Source organism: Danio rerio, chromosome 15 (genome assembly GCF_052040795.2).
Source record: "Danio rerio strain M-AB ecotype USA chromosome 15, GRCz13ab, whole genome shotgun sequence".
Classification (NCBI taxonomy): Eukaryota; Metazoa; Chordata; class Actinopteri; order Cypriniformes; family Danionidae; genus Danio; species Danio rerio.
Genome location: NC_141035.1, coordinates 36763793 through 36777835, shown reverse-complemented (window position 1 = coordinate 36777835; position 14043 = coordinate 36763793). Strand labels below are relative to the sequence as shown.

At 35.6% G+C, this 14043-nt stretch overlaps 1 protein-coding gene across 12 annotated transcripts in view; it reads left to right on the top strand.

The window, feature by feature from the left end:
• Nucleotides 1-2973: 2973 nt before the first annotated feature.
• mag (myelin associated glycoprotein) overlaps nt 2974-14043 on the top strand; it is a 45025-nt gene continuing 33955 nt past the window's right edge. For all 12 annotated transcript variants that reach the window (XM_087282828.1, XM_087282824.1, XM_087282820.1 and 9 more), the window contains exon 1: nt 2974-3015. The gene's annotated coding sequence lies outside the window, so the exon portion shown is untranslated. The remainder of the gene's footprint in view (nt 3016-14043) is intronic.

Sequence of the window (14043 nt, the reverse complement as noted above, 5' to 3'; positions counted from 1 at the left end):
CATGAAAAACATCCTGGTTATTGCACAAGACTCTATTTTTGGAATTAGCGCTTTATTTATTTTATGATAATTTTATAATAACTTTTTATGTAAATATACTACAAGTCAATTACACTCTGACATCTGTGATAAAAGATTCAAATCAACTCTAAAATTTCATAAATATTATTCGCTATAATGCACAAGCTTTGTTTTTACAGATATGCTTTTGTTTATTTTAAATTAGGAATCCATATTTTAATTAGGTCGAATACACTAAACACATGTGGTTGAATATGACATCTGGGTATAGGCCCACTGGTGCATCCAAAATTGCACACTGTGTTATACATTTCAACCTGAACCCATATTGAAAACCAATTAAAAAGTATGTTCTGTCTACCTTTTTCCTATGACCCAAAGCTGTGCACCAATTATGGGAGTAACTTTTACTAAACTGTAAATAAACTTTGAAGCAAAAAAACTGTATGCAATGAGATGGCATTATTCTACGGTGGCCAGGAAAGCTCAAATGTGCTGCAAGTCAGGAAAACAAATGCAAATAGAAAAACACTAACAAACTGCGAAAACATCTTCATCAATTTGACAACACATCTGAGAGGTGAGTGTTTTTGTTTCTGTATTTGCACGAGTTATCTGTTGGGCCTACACCACCCACTCGCTCCGAACTGGGATCAAACTGGCAATTTTATTGGATTTTTTTAACTAGGAGGGCAAAGACCATGGACTTAAGGGTTACACATGTTGTGAAAAAATTAACCTTGTGTCATTACAAACCTCTGAGACCCTTGTTTGTATTTGAAACACAAATTGAGATATTTTAGGTGAGATCTCGCATCACATCAAGAAGGTCGCTGGTTTGAGCCTCGACTGGGTCAGTTGGCATTTCTGTGTGGAGTTTACACGTTCTCCCTGTGTTCGAGTGGGTTTCCTCCGGGTGCTCTGGTTTCCTCCATAAGTCCCCCATCAAAGTTCCTGAATACAAAGAAAGTCATGGCGCTCCAGGATTGGCCAGCCCAGTCACCAGACATGAATATTATTGAGCAACTCTGGGGAAAGATCAAGGAGGAGGCATTGAAGATGAATCCAGAGAATCTCGATAAACTCTGGGAGTCCTGCAAGAATGCGTTCTTTGCCATTTCAGATGACTTTATTAATAAACTATTAGACTCATTACAGAGATGTATTGATGCAGTCCTCCAAGCTCATGGGAGTCAAACACAATATCAACTCTTTTTCCACGGCACCATGACTTTATATTCTATACTGTACATTATTTCTATCAAGTTAAAAGAGTTTTGTCGAAGCAAAGTCAGACCTTACTGTCCTAATTAAATAATCAACAATCAAGTCATGACCATATTTTGTGGTAAAATAAGCGTAATCTTGAGGCCTTTGCCTGTCAGATAAGCCACTTCTGATACCAACTGATGAACTAAAAGTCAAGTTATTATTTGTTGTTCTTAAAACTAAGATAGGTGGCAAGACTTTTATCAGATAGTGTAGTAGCTTAACAATATTTATATAGATCAACTGAAGTCTTGCTTTCTGTTTTGAGGATCTGTTCTGGTACCTTTCTGGAAGCTTGCTGTCTATAGAGGATGAGGAAGCTGTCAGATTTCATCCAAAACTTCTTAGTAATTCAAAGACGAACAAAGGTCTCTGAGGTTTGGAATGTCATGAGGGTGAGTAATTAATACCAAAATTGTTATTTTTACGTGAACTAACCCTTTAACTTGCTGCTTGTTTTGAGCTCTTTAAGCCACCGTATTATTCTCCTCAAATCTCAACCATTAAATATTAAAACGAAAGTTATTACAATTCATTTTTAGCTCTTCACGAGTAACCCCAAAAACTTGAGATGAATATTTCCTCAACAATATCACAGACATGTTAAATATGCACGTTATACAAATAGAAAATAATCTGGACAAACCTGGTAGTAGCAGGACTCGCGTACTGCTTTTGAAAACGTTGATTTCAGACAGGATTATCCTTCATGGCATAAATAAGCATGATGTGTAATGTTTTATACAGCTGAAGTCAGATTTATTAGCCCCTCTGTTCATTTTTTCCCCCAAAATTTCTATTTAACGGAGAGAAGATTTTTCAACACATTTCTAAACATAATATTTTTAATATCCCATTTCTAATAACTGATTTATTTTATCTTTGCCATGATGACAGAAAATAATATTTTACTAGATATTGTTTTACGGTAATTAGTCAAGTTATTGTATAATGATGGTTTGTTCTGTAGACTATCGAACAATATGTGGCTTAAAGGGGCTAGTAATATTGACCTTAAAATAGTATTTAAAAAATTAAAAAGTGTTTTTTCTAGCTGAAATAAAACAAATAAGACTTTCTCCAGAAGAAAAAAATATTATCAGACATTCTGTGAAAATTTCCTTGCTCTGCTAAACATCATTTGGGAAATATTTAAAAAAGAAAAAAAATCAAAAGGGGGTTAATAATTCTGATTTCAACTGTATATGCCAATGACATGTAATGCCAATGTACCATCACATTTAAACATGCGAATAGTCCCAAATATTCCAGTTTCATGTGTCAGACTGCAAATTTGCTTAATCAAATTTCGTTAAAGGGCTTTTGGCGCAGATCATGCTCCATTATCATTGTATTTGTGATGATTGCTCCACTATTCTTCTGAATTTCATGTTTTTGTTTTTGTGGAACCAATTCTGTATTGTTTTCATCCTTGGCGTGAACAGGCCTTTATCACAATTGCGGTGATTCAGTTTGCAGCAGTGATGTTTTTCCCTTTTGTAGAAGCAAAGCATTACTAATCAGGGTGCTAATGTAAAACCACAAAAACAATCATGTGTCAGTGGCACATGCCACCAGATAGTGAGGGGCGGCAGAGAGAGAGAGAGAGAGAGAGAGATGGAGATGCAGGGTGGGAGGGATTGAGATGCAATAGGAAAAGAGACTGGCATCGCTCTTGAGTTCAGCCTTCTGTCTGCCTGTTTACGGTGAAGACCGTCTAATAAGGTAAGTCTGATATTTTTTAAGCCAGCCACAAAACTTGATACGACAACCCACACAGTACTTTAAAACAGGAGATGTCATAATGATTATTTGGCCTGTCACAATTTAATTTAAGAGAAAAGGTCTGGATTTACTATTTATTTTTCAATATAAATAACTATATTTACATAATACAGGGCTTTGTGGAAGTAGTTTATTATTCTATTAATTTTATTACATTTTCTTGTGGTTAAATTGTTATTTATTCATGCAAGAGCTGCTCAAGTTGGTCATTGTTGCATTACAGTATATCAGAGCATCAAATGAACAAACAGTGCAAAGAGTAAATGACAATTTATTAACCAAAAGACAAGTGACATGCTTAATCTTGTATCCCATCTAGTGAAATACTAATGTCTAATGTTTTTTTGCTCATGCAAGTCGAGTCAAAATGGTTTTATCTCTTGAGTAGGATCATAATGTTGGCCAATTTTTCTCTCGGCTTTATGCCAGTGAATCAAACCCCACTGTGGATGAATGTCCAATAGTTTTTGCAAATGTGCTGTCATCTGGCATTTGCACAAGTGCACAGTATTAACTGTATGACCTCTTATTCTCAGTGCCAGCTGCTTCTTGCACTTTCCAGTTATTGTGCATGTTTGTGAACTTTGGTTTAAATTATGAAACTGTATCTCATGCGTGATTATTTAGAAATCTGTGGCTCAAAATATTTGTCCAACATAATCACCCACCTAAAATGTTATTGTAGTATACTTTTAAATGCATTTGTTCCCTCCTCAAATATAACAATGTGTCCTGTGTAACTAAAATGTCATGCAGTGTAACATTAGTTTATATACCAAAAATCTTGTAAGGCATATTTATAATAATAAGAATTTAAAAATGTTTTAAAATTTAGTTTTCACCAAAATATTGAAATATTTAAACATTCAGACATTAGGATGTAATGTGTTCTCTATAAAGTTGGTTTTATAAAGTTAAATTTATGCAGACACCACAATGTGATAAAAACAATCAGGAAAAAGACGTCTGTTAGGGTTTCAAATGATAAAATTGAAGGCCATTCTATTTAAGATGAAGTGTTGTGACACTACTTGGTCACTAACATCAAAACGAACTTCATACTTGCACTAAAAATCAGACCCTTTGGCTAAAATTGACTCTTTCAATGGCAGATTTTAGTTTTTATCCCAAGCAGTTATTTGAATTAGCAAATTTTCATTGACCAAATATGCCTTGGATTCACTTTATGTTTATCTATAATGCACTTCATAAAAAAATTAAATGGAATAATGTTATAAAATCCATCTATTCCCATTCATTTTACCCCACTCTTGGATGTTAGCGTGCTCTGTTTATCTTTATAAAGTCTCTCAAACAAGCTTGGATAAGGTTCGGATTACGACTTGGCAGTCAATATTTCCTTCTGTGGATTTTCTCAGTTGATTTCTGTGAATATATTCAATCACCGAGAGTATGCATCGTCATCTTCCACCCGTGTGGCTTGTTTTAGGCCTTTCTTTCAGACAGGAGTCATTAATTGGCGTCAGAGTCACCCTGTTCCATGACTCCTCGTGTCCCATTCACTTCTACCTTTGCGTTGTGCCACAAACCATCTATACTGTCTGTCTTTGCAAAGACAATGGGAGGACAATGGTTCCCTTTTCTTTTGGTCCAGTGCTGAGCGCCCTCACCCCATATCTACAGGACGGCAACTCTGACCTCATGGCCTGAAGCAGTGTGTATGTGTTGCTGGTATAGTGTGATCATAGATGCAGCAGGAATGGGGAAAAGCCTGACTCATGTGGGTGTAACTGAGGCAAGGTCAGTGCGATCAGTGGATAATTGTTCTGCTGTACGCGGATTGGTCAATACAGCTTTCTAGTTGTGTTTGGTATTGAGTTTTATGGTTGACTAATATTGCTGTGTATTCTATTTAAATTATATTGTATATGTTTATAAGTTTAGCTAATTATTGCAGTTAATTAAACGAATTATCGTGCGTTTAAATAAATAAATGTAAACATATTGAATGTTAATAAAATGCATAAATAACTTTAGTTTTGATTTATACACTAAAGGCTAAGAGCAGTTACTACACATTTGGTCAGCCTTGAGTTGGGCCTAAATTGGGCTTTGTGACATCTGTTCTGTTTTGTGAAAAAGTCGTCTTGCTCAACTTTGTTCTGTTTCAGAGAAAGAAAAAACACTAATCTACACACAACATGTCAGACTGATGATTCATTTTCGATCCAGTTTAAATGTTGACTAAAATGGTGAGATTTATTTATTGTTTATTTATTTACAAATAAATACACGACTCGTCAATCAATTTGAATCATTGTTTTTCACAGATTTTCAGGTTAACAAACTAGAATATAACAACTTTGTGATTTTTTATTAAGAAAGTATATTTTTTTTCATTCATTTATTCATTCATTCATTCATTTTCCTTCAGCTTAGTCTCAGATATATTAAAGGTCTGCCACAGCGGAATGAACCACCTACTATTCCAGCTAGGGATGCTCAGATTAAGATTTTTGCAGCCGAGACCGAGTACCAATTCTGAGGCTTTCAGCTTTATAATGCATAAAGCACATTTTTCAAGTAAGACACTTAAGTGGAGATATCTCCTTTCCTAAGAGAATAAATGAAGGATGTGGCACATAACTCATTAAACATGTCTCGTATAACCATTTAGTGTGAACATGCCATGGTCAGAAGCAGCTTTACAGAAAGTAATAGATAAAACAAATCCAAAAAATGGTAAAAAAAAATCACTAACAAAGCAATTTGGAAACATTGCAAATGATGGAAGAAGAATTCAACATGTCTCAATGAAGCTTGTAGCGCATATTTGATGCATAAAAAGTTAGAATCGAAATCTATAAATCCATTACTTCTTTACTAACAGGAAATAGGTCCATAAACTGCTAATTATTGCAATAAGTATATTACAATAATTCATATTATTAAATATTCAAGTTAAAATGTATTTATTTTTGTTTGTTTTTCCCCCCTAATATTTCCAGCTAGGTTTTAATGAAATTTCTGTACTTGTATGTCCTCTGCCTGTAATATTGTAAACAAACACTTGTTGTCGGTTCATGAGATCGGACAGATTATTAAGTATCGATCGAGTCATGAAATGTGATTATCGGCCGATACCGATCTCTGGCCAATCGACTGGAGCATCCCTAATTCCAGCATATGTTTTACACAGTAGATGCCTTTCCAGCCTTAACCCAGCACTGGGAAACACCCATACACATTCACACTGATACACTACGGCAAATTTAGTTAACCCAATCACTTTTATAGCCCTTGGACTCTGGGGGAAACCAGAGCACCCGGAGGAAACCCACACGAACACGGGGAGAACATGCAAACTCCACACTTTTTGCTGTGAGGCAACACTGCTAACTACCAAGCCACCGTGCCGCCCCAAGTATATATTTTGGTTTAAATATATTTGATTTAAATTAATACTTGTGATGCAGCACATTCTTTTGTGATGACTTTTATCATCATCAGCCCACTCTTCATTGTGTCACACGATCCTTCAGTAATTATTTTAAATTGTAGATTTGCTGCTCTCTTATGATCAGCTATTATTGGTGCTTATGATTGATGTCCTTATTATCAATGTTTATGTATCATATTTTATGGAAACCGTTATACGTCTACTTTTCTGGATTCGTTGATAAACAAACACAAAATCAGTTGTCATTCATTCATTTTCTTTTGGCTTAGTCCCTTTATTCATTAGGGGTTGCCACAGCACAATGAACCACCAACTTATCCAGGATGTTTTACACAGTGGATGCTCTTTCAGCTGCAACCCAGTCCTGAGAAACCCCCATACAGACTTATTCACACACATGTACTACGGCCAATTTAGCTTATTCAATTCACCTATAGTGCATGTCTTTGGACTGTGGGGAAAACAGAGCACCCGTAGGAAAGCCATACAGAGAGAACATGCAAACTCCACACAGAAATGCCAACTGACCCAGCCGGGACTCAAACCAGCAACCTTCTTGCTGTTGTTTGAAATGTAAAGAAATATTTCACAATGTTACTGATTCTAATATTTTTTTTGATCAGGTTATTTGGTTCATTTAATTAAAATATGAAATAGTATAATTTTTATTTAAATTAGTTGAAAACTGGACCTCTGGGTAACACTTTAAAAAAATGCTTCATTAATTAATTCAATTAATGATCTGTTAACGTTATTTAAGTTATGTGTGCATTAACTAATGTGAACAAGTACAACTTTGGATTTTAAAAATGCATTAGTAAATGTTGAACTATGATTAATAAATGCTTCACAAGATTATTCATAATTAAAGTTAGTAAACACATGAACTAACATTAACTAATGGACCATTGTTGTAAAGTGCCACTGACCTATGTATTAGATAAAGGATTATGCTTGCTTCATTTAGTAATATTTAACTTTTTAGTTTAAAAAGTACTATGTTTTGACCATCTGTGTGCACTGTTTGTGTGTAATGTGACAACACAGCCTCCCGTACACTAGTGCTTAATTATGACTGTAACATCCATGAGAGAAAGCAGTGAAACGGCAAGAGTGAATGGGTGATTGTTGTGATTTTTAAGACAATTAGCTGTGCGCATCGACTTCCCTGTGTAGTGCGGTGTCAGGCTCCAGCCTGGTCGTCCTGTTCTCTTCCCGGGACGGCCCAAACAATAGCCACTATGTACAGAAGCACAAGGGACAGGAGTGTGTGTAGTGTAGTGTAGTGTTTGTTGAACATTTACGTCTATGCTGATTGACTTATTTCTCTGCTGTAGAGTGTTGTAACTGGAATTACTGGAACAGTATGTTTTCTTCAAGACGATGTTTACTTCACTTTAAGTTTGGAAATGACAACTCAGACGAGCTTAAATGTCTTTCAGTTTGTCTCACTCAAAAAATTACATTTGCTGCTTGTTCAAACTACTTATTTAATGTGGATCAAACCAACATAACTCTCAAATATAATTGTTCTATATTTAATTCACTTAAAATTATAAAAACTATTTAAAACTGATTAAGCTTTCGATTTTTGTTTCAACAACTTAAAGGAATTGTGTGAATCCCTGCATATTTTACAGTGCAGTATATAGTGTCACCATAGAAGACACAGAGTGTTTAGATCATGGGTGCCCAAACTAGATCCTGGAGAGCCAGTGTCATGCAGACTTTAGCACCAACTTGCCTCAACACACCTGCAAGAATGTTTCTCTAAAGCCTTGATTAGCTAGTCTGATTGGGTTAGACCTAAACTTTGCAGGCCACCGGCCCTCCAAGTTTGGAGTTTGGGTACTCCTGGTTTAGATGTTACTTCATGGCATTGTTTTCAACATTTTGTTAATATGCAGTGGCATATTGATACATGCATTCCTAAATGGTTTCAAATGGGTGTTTTCACACAAAAAGCATAATAGAAGCATTTTGAGTTCCTTAAAAACCCTTGCAGTAAACTGTTGATAAAGGAACTGTGTAAGTATAAAGTGTAAGTAAAAAGTTGAATATTATAAAGAACCTTTTATCTCTTTTTTCACTATACAGAACTTTTGGTCAATAGAAAACTTATATGTATGTGGAAGCTTCTTAATGGAATCAGAAGAAACTTTATATTTAAGAGTGTAGAATTCTCATAAACTTTGTGACTACACATTTTCAAATAATCAAGATTTCTGTTCCATGCTTCAATGAAGAATTAACTTTTGTTGTTGTTTTTAAAGCATAGTAGCTTCAAATGCAGTCAAACCAAAAACCAACAGTTCATATTAAACTCACTCTACAGGAATATATTTGATTATTATTGAGTAAAAACAGGTAATAATTTAGTAATATTTTAGTTAAAATAAATGATGGACAGTTAATGAAGCTCATTTTATTACGGTACTGCAAATTTTCTCCAAGTTAGGACTTCACAAGTCATTTAAAACCCCTAGAAGCCAGTGTGTTTATTAGAAAACTAAAATGAGATTTCAGATTCAATGAGCTATCTTTAAAGATCTTATCAAGAACCAAAATGTTCTTTAAATCATTTTTAAAAAATTGACATTAATAAATAAATGGATATTTTAAGAGCCGCCCATTTATAGATTCTTTTGAAATGCTTTTTTCTAAAGTGTAATTTTGAAAACTGTTTTGGGACTTTTTTAAAAAGTGCATTTTATTTTCTTATTTGCGTTTTTCTATAATTTAAAGTGGTCAAAAATGGTCTATTCCTAGTGACATACTGTTAAAAAATAAAGGGTTGAGATTGATGGTTCCATGAAGAGCCTTAAATATTCATTGAACCTTTTTTATATTAAACATTCTTAACAACGTAAAGATTCATTTAGATCATTAAAATGTTGTTCACATTAAGAAAAAAAAAGTTTATTTTAAGAAATGTGCACTCAAAGTTTCAATGAGGAACCAAAAGTTTATTATATATATGTAGCATCACTAATAAACAAAAAAGTGGTTTCTATAAAATGTTGCATTGAATAGGTCTTAAAATAATCTTTTTGTTAGTGTGCGTAGCATTGTAAATAATCGAAAGATTCTTTTTTTTCGTTGCAACCCAGAGAACAAAATTCTGAAAACGAAGCTCTATATACATTTCTGGAGAGTGCCAAATACATCGCAGGAGCTACGTTTTTGAGGCCGCTGTGTACGCTTTTTGAGATCTCAAATTTCTCGCACAAGTGCCATTCGCGCCTGCTCTTCTCACGTAAATCCACTAGAGGCCGCTGTCGACTGACCGATCAATCGATCGACTGAAACTCCTTCCTAAAACCCAACAATAGTTTTAGTAAAGCAATCCAGAAAAAGAAAAGCCCTCGCCTGATTTTTACCACGTTTTCCGATTTGAACACATTTTCACCCTGTTATTTACTTATCTATCGGCTTCTGTTTTTGCCTTACCTGCTTTCTGGAACTATTCTTCGCTGGACTCAAACCTCGTCATCGTGGTCAACTTCTCTCCGCGTCTCAAGTCCGCCAACAAACACATCAAGCTACCGGACAAACTGGTAACAGCAGGAAAGCCGTTCATACAGAGGTAAGCGGTCAGCTTTTAAGCGTGAAAAGGAATGGCGTCATAACACCCCATAGCGTTCGTTTTACAGACGAAATGCAGCCGTACGTACTTCTGGCTACATAATTTGCGATCTCCAGAAATGTATATAGGGGTACATTTTCAGAATGAGCCTGTGCTGTTTTCTTTTGACTAAAAAAACCTTTTGTTGAAACGAAAAGGTGCCATGAATGTCAACAAATACTCTTGGAACGATTAATGCCAATAGAGTACCATTTACCTAAGCTAATAAAAGCCAATGCCCTCTCATGGAAATTTGATTTAATGACTAGTATGTATTAATTAGCACAATTTAACTTGCACATTTTAGTACAATTTGCTCGTCTCCCAATCAGGTTTAGAGGTGGGGTTTGGGGGCACACCTCATTTTAAAAATCACATCTATTCATATGAACAAAATTGCTTGACGTTATATGAATTAGCCACTTTTCCGACATAAAAAAGCAGAAATATTCTTGATAAAAATTAGTGGGTCCTCTAACATAATGAGCGTCAAAGAACTACTGAGAGATCTTTATTATTTTTACTGTCCCGCAACACTGCCGTCTGTGTGGCTGTCTAATGAAAATGCTTGCATTCCTCTTGTGTCATCCAGTGTAAATGATGCATACTAGTGTGCGGAGGACTCTTGATTCTTGCACTGACCTAGGCTCTGAGCGCTGCCACATCCCTGTGCTCTGGGCCAGGAGAAACAGTGCTGTGCATTGTGGGTCGAGCAGAGAGGGTGTCAGTTTATGAATGGGCCGAGTGGATGGAACAATGCTCCCCGCTCTGAGCCCCTGACATTTTCATATAGAACGGTGGAGTTGAAAGGAGCCCACCTCCTCCTCCTCCTCGTCCTCCTCCTCCCCCGTCCGGCCCACCCCGCCTGGTACAGAAGGTGGCAAGAGAGGCCTCCATCCCATCAGCATGCGTGCATGTCATTGTGAATGTTTGTCATGCTATGGTTTTCCTCTGCTGATTAATGCTTGATTTGAGCTGTGGACGTTTGGAAGCGTTTGACTGGTGAGTCTTAATGCGTTTTTTAATTTTTAATGCCACGTTCATGGTTATGCATTATGTTAAGGGGTTATTTTTATATAACTTGTCTTGCTGCTCTGATAAGTTGACAGAGATGCATGAAACTTGACACACGAATCAAGGCTTGATTGTTGGCTGTTGTAAGTCATTGTTTTAATCATCCTGTTATGGCCAGGAAGTGTAATTGTATTAAAAAAGAATGCAAATATATTGTCGGAAGGATAAAGGATTTTGATGTAAAGAGATACTGAACAGAGGGAAACTGTTAGTTCAGTCATCCATGGTTTTGTGTCAAGCAGTGCCAGCATACTCCTGCCAAACACCTCAGTCACTCATTTGAATACCATAGTATGGCTTTATCACATCCCACTTTAGGTTAGTTATGGTAGTTTGCTCTCTCTTGTATTTCTAATCTAATCTAGATTTCTAATCTAATCTATCTAATTTAATAGTTCTGAGTCATATAGACTCTTTTAAACCATCCAGTGTTTATTTTGAGTCATTTAAGCTTCCATCTAAACCAAATAAACACTTGCATTAAATCAATATTTACTGTGTTTATTTTGCTAGTGCACATTGTTAGTCTTAAAGTGAACAATGGCTTAGTTGATTCACTGAAAAATACTTTATTTTGGTAATCTTTAATCAAATCTATCCATTCGCTTCCGCTCTGGAATGGCAATCTTCTTGCTTAGCCACGCCCCAACAAACATTGGTTTGCTGTGAGTGAATGATGAGAGGAGTGCACAAATCAACCCCGCCCCCACTCAATATTCTGTCTGTCTGTCTGTCTGTCTGTATGTATGTATGTATGTATGTATGTATGTATGTATGTATGTATGTCTGTCTGTCTGTCTGTCTGTCTGTCTGTCAGACAACCTAACAATTTGAATACATCGGGTATACAATCCGCTTGTTAAGTGTGACGTCACGCTTTTTTGAAATTGTAATAATAAACGTTTACAAAGCGATTTAGGGCTTTCGAAAATCCCGATTGCAGTATATATGTCCATGCCAAATATCCGATGGCCAGAAAGTAATTATTTTTTATAAATTGTTACATTTTTGGTATTTGTTATGCAGCAAGCCCAGAGATTGTTGTGTACACTATGATTCTATATAAAATTAACTTTAATGTGTGATAGGAATAAAACGTGATCATAAACGAATGATTTCTCCCCTCAAACGAGTGGCGGCTTGGACCCGGAAACAGTATTACATACGTCACAAACACGTCACCACTTAACAATGAGAACTAGCAACTTCATTATCACTCTAGCAGCTACCTAGAACTATAGAAACCAATAGAAGCTTCAAAAAAGTACCCTCGCAACTGTATAGAAGACACCCAAAAAAACATCCTCATCGAAAACCCTAGCAACTGTTACACAACCCCGTTTAAACACCCTACTGCACAAACTAGGTTACATTTTTAAAGTTACACTTATAAGCCATCTTTAACCCAACATTTGGACTTGTCTATGGGCTTGTCTATATTGTCTATGTATATTATCCAAATTTAAATTGAAGTAACCCAGCTGTATTTTTTTACAGGGTAGCAATCACCTGTATACCCTAGCAACCACCCAGTTGAACTATCTGTTTCAAACTTCACACTAGGATTTTTAAAATTAACATCAAATTAAGTTTTTTCTTAACTCTTTCAATTAGTTGAAAGATTGACATAAAACAGTGGTGTAATAAAATGAATTCAAATTACACAAAATAACTATTTTTACTTTTTTTTTAGTTGAGGGTAAAAATGTATTCATACAATACAAAAATAAACATTACAGTTTTCTTCTTTCTATTCCCACCCCAAGAACTGAACATCCAAAGCTTAACACAATAGTTAGAATCAAATATGGTAATTAGTGTCATGCATGTCGTGACATAACAGTGCTGATAGAAGAAAGACATTTTTTTATTACAAATAACAGGGGAAGAAAACTAAATAAAAGTACAAAAATTACATTAAAGACAAGAAACACCATGATACCAAGAGATATACAAATTATTTAACCACAGATGCTTTCAGATTTTTAAAATATGATAAAATAGGTTCCCAGTACATATAGAACTTGTCTATCAAACCCCTTGATGTGTATTTAATCTTTTCTAGTTTTAGAAAAGACATCACATCTTCAAACCAGGCTGTCACAGATGGGGGTTAAATAACTATTGAGGATATTTTACATGTCTAACGTAAATGTGTACGGTTACTTGAGTATATTTTTAGTGCTATGCTTTTACTTTACTATTTTCCATGTGATAAGTAGACTAATCAATCTTGTGATTCCCATCCAATCAATTGCATCACGCTGACCAGCCTCAAGACACAGCCACTGTATAAATGCACCAAACATGTACAGAGCAGAAGCATTAAAAGTGTCCGAGAAGATGCTAAAGGATTACATGCAATGAGGAAGAGACTGTTTCTCCAGCATGATGAATGATGCCTACATGATTACTGAAATCACCAAATGGCCTTAAACAGTACAGATTGTTGTTTTCACACACATTCACCAACTGCTTGTTTTCTATCAGGGCTGCACGAGCTTGGTTTGTAACTCCAAATGCTAGTCATTCATTAGTCAGGGTTCTGAAGTCTAAACATATTGTCACAGCTAGATTTTTGCCTCATTTTTTCACAGCGTAATGCTCACTACTCTTGGGTAGTGTACTTTTTGAGTAGTATTTACAAGAGATTCTTTTTGGAAAGTAATGTTGCTTTTACTGGAGTATATTTTTTCAGTACTCTTTCCACTTCTGCATAAGAATAAAATAAAGTAATGAGAATTAGCAAAGAGCAGTTCAGTCATGCATGGTTTTGTGTCGGGCAGTGCCAGCGCACTCCTGCCAAACACCTCAGTCACTCACTTGAACGACATTGTAGGGCTTTATC